Here is a 20,116-nt window from a genome sequence, read left to right as displayed (position 1 = left end):
TATGGCAAAAGGGGGGAGCTTTATGGGACATCATTTGACTCACCACAAAAATTGCGCCATTTGCCCCCTTGGAGGCCACCTGGATTGGTGCTATTGGGGGCTGGTAAGGTGCACAAGGGCACAATAGCTGACTTAATTCAGGGCCTCATTACTGGTCTTCTGAATCCATTCCTCACCAACAGAATATACCCTTTCCTGGAGACAGATACCTGCCCTGCTCATCAGCACAAACCCCATCAACTAGCACATGCGCCATGTGCTCATGAGTATCTATGTACAGAATTAACCACCACCACCAGAGCTCCCTAAAGGATGTATCCAACTCCTCGATGGAACTATAGGTCCCTTCCAGACAATACAACCCCAAAGAATGATCTGTCTTCTTCCAGCAATACTGCACGTTCTACCTGTTGGTTAACTGCGTATACAGGAACCCAAAGTGTACACTTGATTCGGAATGAGTGTCAATTTTCCTGGAAGCAGACGCTGACAAAGAAACACAACTGTGACAAGTGTATTAGGGGACATTAGGAAGGACAAAGTGGAGGGGACGGGGTGGGCAGGGAAAGCATTAAGACTACAAGAGACAGATTAGACACCATCTCTAAATATATAATAACCACAGCTGGTTTGTAATGGTTCAGTGTCCTCTTCAAGTTTCAAACTGATTACCCTCTATGTCAAAGTGATTTTGAGTTATTGCAAAGGGATCTTCTGTTCTCCTCTGTGCATTTTGTCTTCTATAATACGTCTGTGGCCTTGGATGAGCACATATTTGTGTGGTTGCATTTGTGTGTCTACCTCAGATCTTAGATGTAGATCCCTGAATTTTCGTTTTCATACTTATCTTTTCCTTCTTTGTAAAGTAGGACCTGAATTTTAATGGAAAAAACACAGGGGTCGTTGTTGTATCTTTGGAAACAGGAATTGCCAATCTCCCAACCTCAGGCATTATACCCTTAGTTTCATGAAACTGAATGAACATCTGTTGATGATCTTCTGTGTGCAGATACATTCATTTCCACCCTGAGAAGGGTGAATTCACACTCATCCCATACATTTTACAAATTCCTTATGTGCTTAACCACCTCTTCATCGCACTGACCTCAGAGACCAACACTGTTCCTGCTTCCCAGATTACAATGCTGAGGCTCTGAGATGGCCCCACTGAGAGCTGGCATTAGGGCTGAGACAGCAGGATCACAGGCAAAGCCTCTGGAAATTGTGAGGGAAGTTTCAGAGATGCAAACCTTCATGCAGGATGGTGACAGTAGGTTCAGGGGTGCGGTGACAGAGTCCAGCAGGGGCATTTCCTGGTCGACTCTGAATTCCCTGCTAAGAGTCTGACTCAGGCTGAAGGCCAAGAAAGCCACACAGCTAATCTACAACCTTTCATCACATTTAGTCTTACAGAGGCACACAAACTTAGGCAGACAAGCATCCCATAAGAACCAAGGTAAAATACAAATCTCCAGGGCATTCTTTCACACGGATCCAGAACCTTCAGAAAACCAAGGGAAACAACAGTCTTTATTTAGATAATGAACTAGGTGCACTTTGGCCACAATGACATTTCAGAGATGATACCTGCATGAACTATCCTTGAACCCATGCAGCAGCTCTGTGTGTACTTCACACTGCACTCACTCTCCCTGCCCAGATTGTGAGCCCTGCCAGAAATGGCCTCCAACTCCATCTCACTGAGTCCAACACCCTCCCCCTCTGCACCATCTCAGCTCTTCCTCCAATTCATTCCCATGAGATTCCTGTCTCCATTTTTTGTACTTGAGGACCCATTACTGGAGCTTCCACTATTGTAGATCAGAAGCTCTGTGTCATTTAATGCATGTTACTCTCTTCACGTTAGGACACTTGAAGCCCCTGAGGGGGATGTGCCTCATCTCTCACAGAGCCAGGAACATGGACTCTGTACATGGCACGTCTACAGAACTGATATGCCTGCTTTTCTATGAAAAGACTCATTCCTTCTCCACAAGAGACACCTGCAGCCCAGCTCAGTAATGGAAAATGACACAGCCCAACATATGTATGTCCTGAGAAACCTGAGGAATCTTAACAGTATCCTCAGCCAGCAGCACCCTTGCATTGGAAAGCCTGGGAGGCCATCTCTCTATCTTCTCAAAGACTCAACAAGACAGAAGATGAACATGCTGAAAATGTAAACTCACACTGTTCAGATCATCTTACAAATAGTTGAGGTGGAGGTCACTGAGAACACTAAGGAGCTGGTGGTGGCTTACAGAGTCCATGAACAGTGATAAAGGGGATGTGTGGGGAAGGGCCTGCAGGATGGACCTGGTAAAAGAGGAGGTCCTCTTGCATACATAGGGACCTACAGAACAGAAGTGACAGGTATGTTGGTATGACAGAAGCAGAATGCCCACAGAAGCCGAAACACAATGAAGCAGGTGTCAGCACCTGGAGCCTTTTTCATTCATGGGTTCTAGCAGAACGGAGCATCAGTGCCAGAAAACTCTACCCTCCCACAAGGTCCCACATACAGCCCGAAGGTACCAGATGCCACAAGGAAAAACTACTGTCACCACACGTCACTGCCAAAGTTTACAAATGCAGAAAGCCAAGGAGTCTTATTCTAGAAGATTGATGGCAGTAATGCCAGTCTAATAAAGGAGCATATTCCAGAGAGGCAGGTATCTGTGTCCAGGATCCCTCTGGTGTTCTCTTCTACCAGATCTGCAGACTTTTTATTTGCACATTGAGAACAGACAGAACATGAAGGAATTAGAGAAATTACCAGAACCACACAGAGATTCAGGGCCACCCCAGGGTCAAAGCTCAACCTACCATCCCATGCCTGTCCTCACTCTGCTTCCCTCCCTGACAAAGACATCTTCTGTGCAAGGCCACAGAGACCTCTGAGGAGATGGGGATTGCTGGAGTCCTGCAGGGGGCCTGAAAATGTGTTTTCTGAGAGAAACATGTTACCTGTGCCCATTCATTGGTCTCAAGTACATTTATCTTAATTCACAGGTAATTCAGCTTTTAAATATAATATGAGTTGCAGAGCTATTTTGTCCCATTGAAAAAGGGAGGTAGAAATTCTACATAAAAGAATGAACAGAAACATGTCTCGATTTCAGGTGTAAAACCCCCATGAGGTATCATGAGACAAAGTACCAGTTACAACTGCTCCCACGACAGAAGAGAACTTGCTCACATAAACACAACTGAAGAACTCTGTGATGTACTGGCCCTGCAGGTAATCACTGATTCTCTCCCTTCACGACTGCAGTTCCACATACATTTTCAAGTACACGTGCCACTTCTGAAAATTCAGAGTATTTCCAACTAGGGGACAACTGAAGAAATTCTCTATCACACATTTACCAACACAGAAAGATCAATAATGAATTCTGAAATTTATCTAAGAACACTCAGCACTGCACAAAGCACACAATATAAAATTGGAAAGGGTTTTCGTCTTTTCCAGTCACGAGGCTCATCACAGACATTCTGAACAAATTCATCGCCTACACTGAAATAGAAAAAAATGAAAGTAATAAGGATAATCCCATGTAAAGAAGGTGTGGAAGGAGTCAGATGCTCCAGAAGACTTGAGGCTGCAGTGAAGTGTCATCCTCCTCAAGTTATTTCCACAAACACAAAGAGAGAGCCACGAGGTCCTCAGCCTCCATGCACTTGTGGCTTCCAGAGGCACTAGCTAATATGATGATCTTAACCTGGAGAAGCCTGGAGGCTTGTGAGGGTGTAAATCAAACAGTAAAGACACCAGAGGAAAAAGAAAACCAGACAAGGCCAGATAAAAGTTTCCATAAAGCATTGCAACTGAAACGGGCAACAGAATTTACCTTGTCTTTCTCTGCATCCTTGGTAGAGACACCACTGATATTGCCCATGGGAGCTGCACCACATTCTGGGTCTCATAAAGGCTGGAGGTGGATGGAGGTTAAATCTGACTTGCATAGACTGTGTGGAAGAAAAACAAACCATCTGCCACATGTTTCATTATATTCAACTCATTCACACTCTCGGGTCCCTTACCAGGGGCAGAGAGTTTTTCAGATGCCTCGGGTGACCCTCGAAGACAAGAGGGAGATCTGATCCTGTCTCTTGAGGAAGGTTTACAGGGCCCTGGTTCGGGTGTTTTTAGAACTAATCAAGCAGCTGTGAACAGCTCAGGTCTCAACTAGCTAGAAATAAAGTTAGGGGTGTGTCTCATCCTTCAGAGAGCCCAGCACATGGTCTCTGTACAACCTACATCCTAGGGTGTGCTATGTCTGTCAGCATGTATAAGGCCTCTTTCCTTCCCTATCAGAGACACGTGTTGCCCAGCTCACTATGTGGAAATGACTGCCCATTTCTTGCATGTCCTGAGAAACTTGAAGAACCTTACAACATCCTCACTCAGGCTGACCTGAAAGCCCTGTGGTGCCATCACTGCATCTCCTCCAAACACATAACAAGTAAAAGACACAACGTGTTTTATAAGTCAACTCATACTGTTTAGATCATCTTTCCAGATGGTGGAGGTGGAGGGTGAGGTCCCAGAGGACCCCAGTTTGGAGAAGGTGGGGTGGCCCAAAGCCCACAGATGGTGATAAAGGACAGCCCATGGGGTATGACATGGAGGGCACTTCTGGGAAAGGAGGAAATGTTCTGGAAGACACGTTGACCTGCAGGACAGAAATTAAACGTTTGAGACGTGTTAGGGTAAAAGCTGAAAAATCCAACACCAACACCAACACTAACATACCTGAACCCCAGTGAAGCTGGAATGGTACCTGTCTCTTTCCCCTCCACCTGGTTTCAACAGGGCAGCATCAGTGCCACAAAACTCCACCCTTCCCACTGGGTCCCACCTAGAGCTTCTAGGAGATTGAGGAGACAAAGCAGTGCATTGCTGGCAGCATGCATGGTACTAGCTGTGTCTGCAAATGTAGGGAAGGAAGTGGCTAGTCTTAAAGGATCACAGGGATAATTCCAGACTATTAAAGAAAGTCTGTTCCACACACACAGGCTATTATTTCCAGGACTACTCTCTACCCAGCCCTTCACCACCTCAACAGCTCTGTCTTGGCATAAGAGCTGAAATGATGAGAATTTTGTTTCTTATCATTCATTTACATCTTGAATCCATTTCAAGTTAATTTTTGGAGTGCTGTAACATAAGGTGCTAAGCTTTATTCTTATACATGTGAATATCCGATTTTCCCAGCACCAGTTATTCAAGAGACTACTCTTCTCCACTGTGTATTCTTGACTCCCTTGTCAAACACTAGTTGACTGTGCATGCATGGGTTTAGTTTGGGCTCTCAATTTCGGTTCCATTGTCTTATGTGTGTGCTTATGCCAGTGACATAACTGATTTCTTTGTGTTAGAATGCAGTTTGAAATCAAGAGGTGTGATGCCTCCTGTTTTGTTCTTTCTTGCATTGGCTACTTGGGGCCTTTTTGTGGTTCCAAATACATTTTAGGATATGTTTTTCTAATTGCATAAAAATTGCATTGGAGTTTTGATAGAGATTGCACTGAATCTCTAGATGGCTTTGGGTAGTACGGACATTTTATCTATATTAATTCCTCCAAAGATGGACATGGGATGGCTTTTCACTGACTTGTGTGTTCTCCTGTTTCTTTCACCTAAATTGAATATCTTCCATTTCTCCACGCAGGTTTTCTAGTTTTCTGTAGAGAGATCTTTCACTTCCTTGGCTAAATTTATTCCTATATATTTTATTGTTTTTGATGCTATTGTAAGTGGGATTGTTTTCTTTACTTCTTTTTAGATAATTTGGTTAGTGTATAGGAACGCTACAGAATTTGATATGGTGACTTTCTGTTTTGGAACTTTACTGCATTTCTTGATTAGATATTAACAGGTTCTTTTACATTAAACTTTTTATTTCATTCCTTTACCTTATTTTTTTTAAATAATTTTATTTGGGAATAGCTGACACACTATGTTACATTAGTTTCAGATGAACAACATAGTGATTGGACAAGTGTATACATTCTGCTAACCCAGGTGTAGCTATCATCTGTCACCATGCATCACTATTCCAGTACCATTCTCTATGCTCCCTATACTATATCTTCTTTCTGTGATTTATTCATTCCATAACCAGAAGCCTGTATCACCCAATCCCTTTCACATACCTAGGACATCCTTGTCTTGTGCCTGATCTTAGAGGAAAATCTTTCACAATTTCACTATTGAGTATGATGTTAGCTGTGAGCTTCACATACATGACCTTTCTTATGTTGAGATATGTTTCTTCTACACTGAATTTTTAAAGAGTTTTTTAGCACAAATGGATACCAAATTTTTCTCAGAACATTTTTCCGTGTCTGTTGACATCGTCCCATGAGTTTTCTTTTTAATTTTTAAAATGTATTTATTTATTTTAGTTTAAATTTATTTATGTATTTCTTTAGTATTTATTTTTTCAAGTTTTTATTTAAATTCCAGTTGGTTAACATACAGTGTAATATTAGTTTCAGGTATAGAATGTAGTCATCCATCACTTACATACAACACCCAGTGTTACTACTAGCGCCCTCCTTAGCCCATCACCCATTTAACCCATCCCCCTGTCCACCTCCCTTCTAGTAACCCTCTGTTTGCTATTTATAGTTAAGAGTCTGATTACTGGTTCATTTTTCTTTCACTCAATTATGTGAGGGGTCACATTTATTGATTTGCATTTCTGAAACATCCTTCCTTTACAGGGGAAAAAAACCTTCATCACGGTCAATGATCCTTTTAATGTGATGCTTAATTTGGTTTGCCTGTATATCATTGGGGATTTTTCATCTATATTCATCATGGGGATACTGGCCTATAGTTTTCTGCTCAGGTAGTATCCTTTTTTGGCTTCCTAGAAGGGCAGTTCCAGTCTCATGAAATGAGTTTGGTGGTGCTCATTCCTTTTTAATCAGTGAGAGGACTGCTCTTAGTTTCTTCTACAAACGTTTGGTCAAATTCACCAGTGAATTCACCTGGTCCTGGGCTTTTTTTCCCTGAGAGAATTTCGATTACTGGTTCAATTTACTTGCATTGGTTATCTTCTTGTATTGATACAGTCTTCCTTTAATGGGTCTGTGCAAACCTTCTATTTCTTCCTGATACAGTCTTGGTAGGTTGTGTGTTTCTAAAAGCTTATCCATTTCTTCTAGGTAGTTGGTTTGCTGGCATCTAATTTGGCCATAGTCGCCTCTTTGTATCCTTTATGTTTCTGTGGTATCAGGTGTAATGTCTTCTCTTTTATTTATAGTTCTTTTGATTTGAGTCTTCTCTCTGTCTTAGCATAGTCTATGTACAGTCTTGTCAATTTTGTTTCACTCTTCAGAAAACCCACTGTTGGTCTTCTTCATATTTTCTATTGATTTCATGGTCTCAGTTTCATTGGTTTCCACTCTCATATGTATTACTTTCTCCCTTCTGAGAACATTGGACGTAGACTGTTTTTGTTTTCTAGTTCTTTGAAGCTAAAGGTAGGTTGTTCATTTGAGTCCCAAATCTATCCTCCACGCATGCAAATCCAGTGATTCATCAGAGAACCTTCAAAAGGTCTTTCCTGTCCTATCTCTGATTCTCAGAACTCTGAGAAAAAGAACGAGAAATTTTATTTGAAGACACAATAGATGAAAAATTCCCTAATGCAGAGAAAGAAACAGATCCAGAAGCAGGAGGCACAAAGAACCCCCAATATATTCAACAGAAGCAGACCCACACCAAGTCATATAATAATTAAAATGCAAAATGTCATGATAAAGAAAAATTTTAACAGCAGGAAAGCAAAAGTTGACAGTTATCTACAAGGGAAACCCCATAAGGTTATCAATGGATGTTTTTCAAAAGAAACTTTGAAACTGTAAGTGAGCAGCATGGTATTGTAAAGGTGCTGAATGGAAAACATCTGAAGCCAAAGAGAGTCCATCCAGCAAACTATCATTCAGATGGAAGAAGAGATCAAGAGGTTACCAAATAAATACTAAGCGAGTTCACAACCAACAAACCACCTCTGCAAGAAATGTTAAAAGGGGACTCTTTAAGTGGAAAAGAAACACCTAAAGTGACAGTATTAAAGTGTGAAACGCAAAAGCAATAAAATAAAACATTAGTCAATGTATTCATGATATGAAAGATTTTGAAATATGACACTACATATCTACAACACGGGGAGGAGAGGAGTAAAGAACTGGTTCAAACTTAAACAACTATCAACCTAATATAGACTTCTACATGCAGAAGTGGTTAGGTACAAACCTAATAATAACCACAAATCAAACACCACTAATACATATGCAGAGTATAAAGACAAGCAATTTCAAATGTGCTACTAAAGAAACCCAGCAAACCATAAAAAAGAGAAAGAGAAGAAAGGACCAGAAAGATTCAGAAACAACCAACATCAAGTAATAAAAGGACAAGCACATGTCTATCAATTACTTTGAGTGGAAACAGAATAAATGCTCAAATCAAAGGCACTGGGTGACAGATAGAGGTACATGAATGGCTCAATCACTTCAGATTTCGACTCTTGATTTCGGCTCAGGCTGTGATCCCAATCATGGGATTGAGCCCCAATTGGGCTCTGCACTGAACATGAACTTGTTTAAGATTCATTCTCATTCTCATTCTCTCTCTCCCTCCCTCTCTCTCTCTCTCCCTCCATTCCCCCCTACCCCGTCCTCCCATGCCTGTGCTCTCTCTCTTAATAATAAAAGGCACTGGGTGATAGAATGAATAAAAATATAGGACCCATATATCTTCTACCTACAAGAGACTAATTATAGAACTGAAGTATCAAAAGAAAACTGCAGTAGCCATACCTATATCAGACAAAATAGATTTTAAAATAAAACTCTAACAAGAGACAAAGAAGGACACTATAATAATAAAAGGTGCAATCCAAAAAAAGATAGAACAATTGTAAACAGATATGCGCTCAACCTGAGACCATCCAAATACCCAAAACTGTCAAAAACTAAAGTAAAGAATTCATAGTCATACAATCATAGTAGGGCACTTTAACATCCCAATGACATCAATGGAGAGATCATTCCATCAGAAAATCAACAAGGAAGTAGTAACTTTGAATGATAGAGTAGACCAGGTGGACTTAATGGATATATTTAGGACATTCCATCCTAAAACAGCACAATACACATTCTTTTCAGGTGCACATGGAACATTCCCCACACTCGATAAAATACTAGGTCATAAAACAAGCCAAAACAAAATCAAACCAATCGACGTCATACCATGTGTCTTTTCAGACCACAATGCTATGAAAGTAGAAGTCTACAACCAGAAAAAAAAATCTGGAAAAGGCACAAAAACATGGAAGTTAAATAACATGTTCCTAAACAATCAATGGGCCAACGAAGAAATCAAAGAAGAAATCCAAAACGACATGGAAACAATTGAAAATGAAAACACAACAATCCAAACTTTTGTAAAGCAGGAAAACTGGTTCTAACAGGGAAGCTTATAGAAATACAGGTCTGCCTCAGGAAAAAAAAAAAAAACCCTGAAGTAAACTCCATAACCTTATAGCTATAAAAGCCAGACAAAGGACAACAAACAAAACCCCCAAACAGCAGAATAAAGAAAATAATTAAAAGCAGTGGAGAAATAAATGATATAGAAATTAAAACTACAGTACAACAAAGTAAATGAAATTAGGAGCTGCTTCCATGAAAAGAACAATAAAATTGATAAGCCCTAACCAGACTAATCACAAAACACAAACGACGCATATAAACAACAATGACAGAGAAGAACAACCAACACCACAGAAATACAAACCCTTGTAAGAGAATATTATGAGAAACTATATGCCAACAAGCTGGACAAACTGGATTATACAAATCAAATCCTAGAAACATGTAACCTACCAAGACTGAAGCAGAATGAAATTGAAAATTTGAACAGATGGTTTACTAACAAGGAGACAGACTCAGACAAAATCACCTAACAGACAACAGTCCAGGACCAGATGACTTCACAAGCACATACTATGAAACATCTGAAGAAATGTTGACACCTATACCTGTCAAATTATTCCAGAAAACAGAAAAGGAAGGAAAATACCCAAATTAATTCTATGAGGCCAGCATTACCCTGATACCAAAACCAGATAAAGACACCATGAAAAAACAAAACTACAGGTCCATATCGTTCATGCACACAGATGCAAATGTCCTCAACCAAGATTTAGCAAACAGAATCCAACAACATATTCAAAAAATAGTCCACCAGCATAAAATGGGTGGTGAATGTAAAACTGAGGCAGGTCTATGAATCTCTGAATGAGAAAATGGGCAAAAAAAAGAAAAATGGGCAAAAAAAAGTGGAAATGTATCAGACAGGGGATGTAAGCATCAGTTTTCATAAAGACACACTATCCTCAGGCTTTTTCTTCTAAAATTGATTCACAATGCTTGCTTAGTACAATCTTCCCCACAGTGAGAAGTGGCGTTGGTAAGTTCTTTGACCAGCAGCAGTCTCAGAGGGATGGCATGAATCAGCTTTTAGTAAAAACTGCAATCAATTTAAAAGTATTTCAGTTTTTCACGAGTTCACGAGAAATTAGAAAACATGCCAAATCTCAACTGAAAAAGACATAAGTTAACTAGTATGTTTTTAAGATACTATTGATGAGATTTCTTCCAACGAAGACAAGAAAGGATAACTGTAACAAATTCTGACGCAGGAATAATATTGAACATTCAAATAACGGGAGGTGCCTGACACAAGGTATCTGTCAGGTTTTCAGTTGTTTTCAGCGACTACAACATTGTTGGGGAAAAAATACCCACTGAAAATTATAAAAAGCATGTATGATGTGGAGGGTACATTGTGTTTTTACCTCTGGCTCTGGTTCCAGCAGGACTCGGAGAGTGGGTCCCAGCTGATCCTTCTAGAAGGTCCTGAGAGTCGACATTTGGTGTCTTTACTTCCCAACTGAATGTGGCTCCTGTTCCTCCGAATTTGTGACAGGGTTTCTCTCCGAAAACAAGCCTGAACATGGAACAAACCAACCCCAGCCTCTCTGACGTGGCATCGCAGGACCTCCTGAGTCCACAGAGCCTTGAATGAAATACATCTTCTTCACATACCGGCAGGGGAAATGAGGAACAAAACACGGAACAGCCCAGAAGATACAAGGGACTGTGCTACTCACTGACCATCCGGCCGTTCCTGAAAGCTGCCCAGCACCCCGCCTCAGTACTCAGCCCCACCACTGAGGAGACACCAAGTGGCTGGGAAGCCTCCAGAGTCTCCCCCAGGCCCGGGGGCGGAGCCTGCTGGAAACCCAGCTCTGGCTCTTTGTCCACACTCAGAGGCACTGGGTCCTCAGAAGCAAGGAAGCCTTTCCAGCTCTGAGGCACCCTGGATCAGAAAAGCCTGATGGGTGCCTTCACTGGCCATCACTGCACCTGCAGAGGACCAGCCCCTCACTGGGCGTGCAGTGTGCGCACCCTCTGCTGGCCGCCATGGGAATTCCTGCAATGTTCAAGGACATAGCCACTCAGCTGGAGGTACTGAGGGTGTAGCTGGTCTAGTTAAGCCTGTCCTCCAGATTGGGAAGGGTCTTAGTGACAGGGCCCAGGGCACAAAGAAATCTTTTCCTTCTCCTTTTTACTGAATGAAGAATGAAACCGAATTTATTGATATAATGATATAATTTGTAATGCTTTAAGCAGCATTCCCAGAAAGACAGACTGCAAATTGACACATGCTGAATGAACCACAGGCAGTGGCGTTTACCATGAAAATACTTGGGTTGAATAAAAAATTGACACCCTTGAGAAAGAGATACAGGCTTCCAGCTATGGAATGAATACGTCATTGGGATACAAGGTGCAGATTATGGAATTTAGTCAATCCTGTAACAAAGTGTTGCATGCTTTCACATGATAGCTACTCTTGTCTAGGTATATGGAGAAAATATTGTATACATACAGAATCACTGTGATATATGCCTGAAACTAATACAACATGGTGTGTCTACTATATGTCAATAAAATTTGACAATACTTTAACCTTCTCCTTCACCATTAAAATTTATTTCTAATTGAGAACATATGAAATTCCTTTTCTACCACATTCTCTAATGTCACCATCTTGATGATGAGAGCTTATTTTTCACATTGTCGGTAATGTGTTTGATGACACAAATGTGACAAGGTCAGAATGCATACCTAGAGGGAGCTACACATCTGTGATGAATTTCCTGCCTCTATACGGTAATATTTTCAATGAAAAGTGCTTTAGGGATGAAGATGGATGAAATAATTTCCATCAGACTCATAGGTAGATAATTGTGCCTTCAAATAGTAACTGCCATGTCTTCACAATCAGAGGAAGGCTGGGTGAAGACAGAGGTTTCTCTTTTCATGTAAGAGAAGGTGGTGGTGTTTTAAACTGCTCACTTACAATCCGCAATCCAGAGATCAGCAGTAGATGTAAGAATAGCAACGCACTATCATGTTGCACATAACTAGTTCTGTTGGAGAAGTGGAGAAAGTACACTAAAGATGGCTGATTGGACTAAAACAAACTCTGGTCTCTAGCTTAGAGACCCCTCCTCCGGGTTCTTCTTCCTTTGTTTACTGCACATGTGAAAACTACCCCCCTAAACACACAAATATGGAGGCTGACAACTATAAATTACCCTTCCTGCTTGCATTCGGGGCTCAGATCTTTGGAGAAACGTGGTCTCCTCTGAGCCTGCCAGTGTTACATAAATCTCCGATCCACCACGATCTCTGAGTGACTCTTGATTTTTCTGCCAGTGTTCCAGCCTGGTTCCTTAACAAATTTGGTTCCCTGACCGGGATATCCAACCACGCTGGCCCCTTGTGGCCACCAGTTTGGGAGAACAGCGAGGCGGTGACGAAATGAGGGATCACAACAGAGTGTGTACCCTGCCTGAATTTCAGCAGTTTCCTTCTCTGTCCCCTAGGGCCGGCCCCACTCTGCCTTTCCCGCCGGACTCAAGGAGAGTTGGCAGGTGAGGACCTGGACCCAATGTCGGAACCGGTAAGGCTGGGGCCCAACATGTCAGGCCTACTGGCAAGAGTGGAAGAGAGGGATTTGATCACTCCCCAAGACTTCAGAAGTCTCACAGGTGGGCATTCTATGCTAGGGAATATAATAACCTCTGGCGTGTATGTGAATGTGAATGTGCAATTCGGTCTAGCTTGCCTGCCGAGTTCAATTCTGTGGCTCCACAGACAGGCACCCTTGGGGTCCCCAGGGACCCATGGAGGCTGAGGGGGCCTGTCCATGATTCCATGATGCATGGCACTCAGTCTGTGGTGATATCAGAATGGTTTCTGATCGTGTGTCACAGGGATGGGACCTGTGGGGCTGAGCGTCACCTGGGTTCCTTCAGGACATAGCCAGGCAGGCATCAGGCTGGTGTCCTCTTTGGAAGAGGTGCCCCTGTCCCTCTGTCTTTGTGACTCCGCCTCACTAGAGCATTGTGGGGTCGGGACAGAGCCACAAGGGTCAGGCAAAGATTTTAGCTCCTTTATCCGGAGACTCAGCCAGGGAGCCAAAGAAGCCACCCACCACTCCCCTAATGTTTCCCTCTTAATGACTCTTTAGGCTCCCTTCCCCCTCCTCTGAGCTTGGAACTCCTCCCCCCCCCCTCCCCCCCCCCCCCCCCCCCCCCGGCCAACTCGATGCTGCCACTGCTGGAGCAGCTGCAGCCAGGGCGCTGCCTTGGCAGCCACCCATTTCTCCTCCCCTTCCAGGCCAGAAAACCCTTCCCCACAAGGCCCTGCAGGCAGATTGCACCCTTGGCCAGGCACAGGCACTCTCCAGATGCTGGTCCACATCTGCTGATATCAAGAGGCCCTCAAGGGGATCAGAGCAAGGGGCTGAGAAGGCCATAAATATGACAGCTGCAAGGGGGAAAGGACAATAAAAAAATAAATCCTTGGGGCAAACCAGGGAAGGATCCCAAAACCCGGCGTAAATCAGGAGGAACCTCGAAAAGGGGACCTTATTGGTCTAGCCAAGATAGAACGTGACTAAAAGGGGACACTGTCTCTCTCTCCCTATTCCCCTGCTTAATAGATGTGAGGGACTCTCCCTCACTTCCCAGGTTTACATCTATAATTGGAGTCAACTGTGGTTAGTCTACCTTGGGACAGGGACTTCAAGGAATATTCCCAAGCAGTTGCTGCTTCTGCCTCCCCCTCCCCCTCATGTTTCTGCACCAACTCGGGTATGGCCCTATACCATCCTCAGTGTCTCAGGCACCAGTGGCTCCTCGTCCCACCCTCCAAGTCAAGGAGCAAAGTGCACCCTCCTTGGACCACCCATTTCAGATATCTCCACTGGTGCCCCAAATGAAAATTGACAATGGAGAAAAATTTATTGATTTTAGGTGGAGGCAGGTGAAACATATTCGATGTTTAAACTAATTTAAGTTTATTGGACCTGTCTTTAAAGTTATCGGCAAAGGTCAGATAAGCTCCATGTTATCTCTGTTGCAATTTCTTAATGATATAGTTAATTTTGTCTGTCCCAAAGTTTTCATGGGTAAAGGTAAGTTTCAAGGTCCTTGGTAACCTGAAACTTTCCAAATAGGATGGAATGCTAAAGCTTTGATTATTGAACATAGGTTTGTGTTTTTAACTTGTTATTGCTGAGAATCTAAGGCTATTCGGACCCATTGGAAAACATGCTTTGTACTTAATTGGTTCATGAATTTACCATCTAAAAAAATTCTGATGTAAACACCTCTCAATTGGTTACCAAGTCCTCAATTGGAGACTGAGGTTTCCTAAGAGTTAAAATTCTGCTAAATTTACTTAAGACTGATGAAAATAAAGAAAGCTACTCTGTATGTAGGAAAATAGGAGGTATATAAGAAAGATATATGGAATGGAAATACAGTTTCGTTGAGGGTAGAAGAAAGTAATTTTGTCCTAAATGAGACTGGTTATTTGGAAAAAAATGGCTTTGGGACAAAATTTAGAAGCAAAAGAATGTTATAGAAGGTTGAGATGAATGGAATTTTAAAAGTACACTAGTATAAGGTTGAAATCCTGCTTTTCAATCTGCTCAAATGACAAGGTTTTCTTGAACTGTTGATCTGCTTTTAATAAGACAATGCAAACGAAGGTTTATCCTCTGGGAAAATCAAAGTTTTAGGTCTCATCTGTTTTCAGGTCTTTGATTACTTAGTTAAAACCTCTGAATGTTAAAAGAGGTAGGTTTTGATGACAACTGTATAATGCTATACATTCACCTTTTGGATCTTTTCTTGCCACTTTGGTTGAATATAAAAAATGGTAAGATTTGTAATGATCTGTAATCCTATTTAGGATGCACTTAGGACTTCTGCGGTTTTAACAAACTTCTCAGGATTTAAATGGTGAATGAAATCTTCTTGACCAATTAGGCCCTTTTATTTGGGATGTTAAGTTACTTGGAAAAGCTCTGTCATACAATGGTAAACCTTAGATTGTATTCCACATGTAAATGCTGTAAATGCCCGAATATATGCAATTCCTAAAATTTTAATGTTTTGATATAAGGTGGTCACTTAATATTCTGCTTACTTGAGATGTTATTTGTCACAGAAATAACCGAATTTGTCAATTGCATCATAATGAACTCTCATCAGATTTTTAATGATGTCTATTCCTGAGATTGGGCCATTTATAATTGTTTTTATTCTCTCACAAAACGTGTTTCTTCTTCAAGGAGATTTATAAAAAGGACTTTAGGGATACATACAGGTATTCGACATCTTTAAGGTTAATACTAAAATGCATAAAAATTTCCAGAACGAAAAAGCTGCATTCAAATTGAACAAGAATTAAGAACATGGGATTAAATGAACTAAGGAAGATTATAGTTTTGTGATTCTTGTTGAAAACATTGCTGGTTCCCTAATGTTTCCTCTGCCAGATTAAGGAAATTTTCTCTTAAGATATCTATGATATACTAAAATGTCATAAAGTATGCATTTGTAAACTGAAGCATTTATCTTTTCTCTCTACATAATTCCCCTGAAATTCAAAACTCTCAATGAGTATTCTTTCTTTCAGGGCAATCACAATTGTTTGCATAAGTTCAATAAGAATCTGTTCATTTTATAACAGGTCGCCATTTGGAAATACTGGTTATTTTACCAAGGCTTTGACTGGAATGTCATATTTGAGGATGACATTCATAGACTCAGATATGACCAGACAGCTTCAAGGAATTAGGGTTGGCTTTACAAAAGATGGAGCCATAAAGCCCCTTGGAAATGTTGGCCTGGTTCCTTGCTTACAGAGCTCCCAACAGCCTCACCAGGTAAGTAAAGAAGGCCATTTTCCTGGCAGGTGCAGGAACCTCAGGATATCCTGGGGACTTCATGAAGAGGGATTCACCCAATTCTACAGATATTGCAGGCCTGTCTGATGGCAAGTATTTGCTTGGATTCTGGCCTTGAGAGGCTACTAAAAGTTCAACCTGGAGATTCCTTATAAAAGGTTCCAACAAAGCAAACTTTAAAAGATCTTCATGATCAGTCACTATTCTTGCTGAGCTTATGTAAATAATTAGGCCAGATTTGTTAAGACTGGATTTGTTCTACAGATGCATTTGTCTCAATTTCGCTATCTCTGGAAAGAGGGGGGTGGTGCTTTAAAGAGAACAACTATGTTTCAACAATGCGCCATTATGGATGTTAAATTCTAGTTATGATTGACTTTAAATGTTTGTTTGTCTAAACTAGACAACTTGAGATAAACTTCAGAAAATTGTCACAGTATTTCGTATATAGGCAATCTTCTGTGCTTGTTATACTATGGGGATAACAATAAGACCCCATGGACATATGATTATTTTTTTTTATTTTTATAAAATTTTTTTTTAATTTATTTTTGGGACAGAGACAGAGCATGAACAGGGGAGGGGCAGAGAGAGAGGGAGACACAGAATCGGAAACAGGCTCCAGGCTCTGAGCCATCAGCCCAGAGCCTGACGCGGGGCTCAAACTCACGGACCGCGAGATCGTGACCTGGCTGAAGTCGGACGCTCAACCGATTGCGCCACCCAGGCGCCCCTGGACATATGATTATTTAAACAACTGGAAAACAGGATGGATCTCTAAATACGCAAACCATATCTTCCCTAAACCTGATCTCACAGTTACCAGAAACCTGCAGCTTTTGAAGACTTGGAGATGGACTTTACAGACATACAACCAAATAGAGGATTCAGTTTCAGGTACCACCCCATGGGTCCATCACTCCAGAGCTAAGAAGGCCAACTCAGAGGAACCCTCAACCTGGTGAAATGATCCAGATCCAGTCAACCCACTTAAACTGACCCTCAAAAAGACACTGGCCCCTGATATCTCCAGCTCTGCTCCAGCCACACCCCGGAAGCTGGCTGGCCTGCACATGGAAGAAGCTTGAGGAATCAACATGTGGACTGAGCCCAGGGGTTTGGATGCAACTCTGCCAGCCCTTGCCCCTCACTGGTGTCATAGCCCTGATGTTACTTCTTACTGTTGGGCTGATAGCGACTGCACCAACAAGCTGGACATGGGACAAAAGATGCATGATGGATCTCACATGCCTCCTCTGGATGGGAGGATTATTAAGTTTTGCCTGTATATTATGATAACCTCTCTCAACTTCACAAATGCTGCTTACCCACCTTGCCCCCTGGATTGTTATATAACAATAAGTGGGTCAAGAGCGTTCAGTGCCTTCACCTCCCTCCACAAAGACTGCTACAAGAGAAAAACAGACACTCTCTGTCAGTCACCCAGTGCCCCAAGGACTAAGGTTTGGACCATAGAGATAACCCAAAATGTCCCAAGAAGGGCCTCCAGAGAGGGAAGCTTGCTACACTTACCTTCCTCAATGGGGGATCTCGGATGGATAAGGGATGCAAGACAGGGCCCTTCAAATGGTGCTAAAGGATACTCAGGACAGGGTAATATAAGCCATAAAGACTCCTCTGGCAGCCTACCAGGGTTTGAGCCTTTCAGCCCTCAATCAGATGCTTACCAATTCCCCACTCCAGTGTTGGACTAACACTACTCTACAAGTCCTCCATGAAATAGATAATCACATCCAAACCTGCTGGATGTGCTTGCCCCTCAGCCAGAAGACTTACTTAGCCGTTCCTCTCCCTTTGACCTGGGAAGCTCCTGAAAATCTCAAAACCAACACCTCTGTCTTAATTGGACCCCTGGCCACTGGGATCTGTCTCACAAATGCCAACAATCGAATCTGTACAGTCCCTGAAGGTATGAATGGTACCTCTCTATAGGGAAGAAATATAACCTTAAAGAGGAATACAACCCTATGTTCAACCCCTGGGGTGTTCTATCTATGTTCTAATTTGGCCTACTGATGTTTAGAGGTCAACTGGACTCAGCTATGTTATTCCGTCTTCCTAACCCCAGAGATATCCGTGTATACTGAGTATCAGCTCCTAATAGCCTTTAGCCCCAAGCCCTGGGCTAAATGGGCAATCCTGCTACCTGTTCTGATAGGAGCAGGCATTGCAACAGGAATAGGAACTGGAAGAGGGGGGCATAGGTTCATCTGTAGGACTATACCATAGACTACCTCAAGAGCTAAATGAAGACATGGAACAGGTGGCAGATTCGCTGGTAACCTTACAAAGCCAAATAAACTCTCTGGCAGCAGTGACCCTCCCAAGTAGGCGAGCCCTCAACCTCAACCTCCTCTCATCAGAAAAAGAAGGGACTTGCATCTTTCTGGGGGAGGAATGTTGCTATTTGGGAAACCAGTCGGGAATAGTTACAACTAAGGTTAAGGAACTCGAGGAAAGAATTCAACATAGACAACAGGAGAATATCAATCAATGGAAAGGATGGGATCTCGCCGATTGGGCATCCTGGCTTTGTGCCCTCTTGGGGCCCCTCCTCTCCATAATTTTACTTTTATCCATCGACCCTGTATACTGAATGGCATGGTATGTTTTTTTTTTTTTTTAAATTTTTTTTCAACGTTTATTATTTATTTTTTTGGGACAGAGAGAGACAGAGCACGAACGGGGGAGGGGCAGAGAGAGAGGGAGACACAGAATCGGAAACAGGCTCCAGGCTCTGAGCCATCAGCCCAGAGCCCGACGCGGGGCTCGAACTCACGGACCGCGAGATCGTGACCTGAGCGGAAGTCGGACGCTTAACCGACTGCGCCACCCAGGCGCCCCGGCATGGTATGTTTTATTGAAAACACTGGTTCTCACCAAACTACTGCACATATCTTAGTATTCTGAGAGTATAAACCTGTAAAACTGAAAGGTGATACCCACTAAAAGTTGTTTTCTTTCAAAGGCATCAAAGTGGGGAAGTTGGAGAAGTGGATAAAGTACACCAAAGATGGCTGATTGGACTAAAACAAACTCTGATCTCTAGCTTTGAGACCCCCTCCTCTGGTTTCTTCTTCCTTTTTTTGCTGTGCGTGTGAAAACCCTCACACATGTGGGGGTATGCTCCATTACAGGTATAGTGAATTTCCACAGGTCTGACTTTCAGCAGAACAACAGGATCCCAGTAGAGATTGAGTAGATCCCCCTCACCCAGGGGTACAAAGTAACTCACCTGTCCTATGGGACATCCCATGGAAAATTCCAGTAGACAACACCTTTTGATGTTCTCAGCAGCATAGCATATTAATCCACAGCGAGAGTGGGAGCCATAACTATCTCCCTAGACTTCTGTATCTTTATAATATTGGATGCCTCAGCAGGGGTCCCCAGTCTGGCATATGGGGACACGGACCCTACTGTTTGATCATTCAAATGCATTAAAGCCTGTGACAGCACATTAGTACACCAGAGCAAGGTGGTTTTCCCCATTAATAATTTAATCTGCTCCTTTAATATTCTGTTTTTCCTTTCTACCAACCAGGGCTTTATCACCCAGGACTCAGAAAACACTGAGGATCACCTCAGGCTCTTGTAGGTGAGCCCAAATGTCCTGATACCTTACCCTGATACCATAGGGCTTAGTTATAATATGCCCTTTGGCTTCCCAGTGTCTAAATTCTAGGTTAATCTCTTTAAAACAGTCTACCTGTCAGTGCAAACAGCTAAATACTAGAG

Source organism: Prionailurus viverrinus, unplaced genomic scaffold (assembly GCF_022837055.1).
Source record: "Prionailurus viverrinus isolate Anna unplaced genomic scaffold, UM_Priviv_1.0 scaffold_40, whole genome shotgun sequence".
Classification (NCBI taxonomy): domain Eukaryota; kingdom Metazoa; phylum Chordata; class Mammalia; order Carnivora; family Felidae; genus Prionailurus; species Prionailurus viverrinus.
This window is presented reverse-complemented; position numbering follows the sequence as displayed.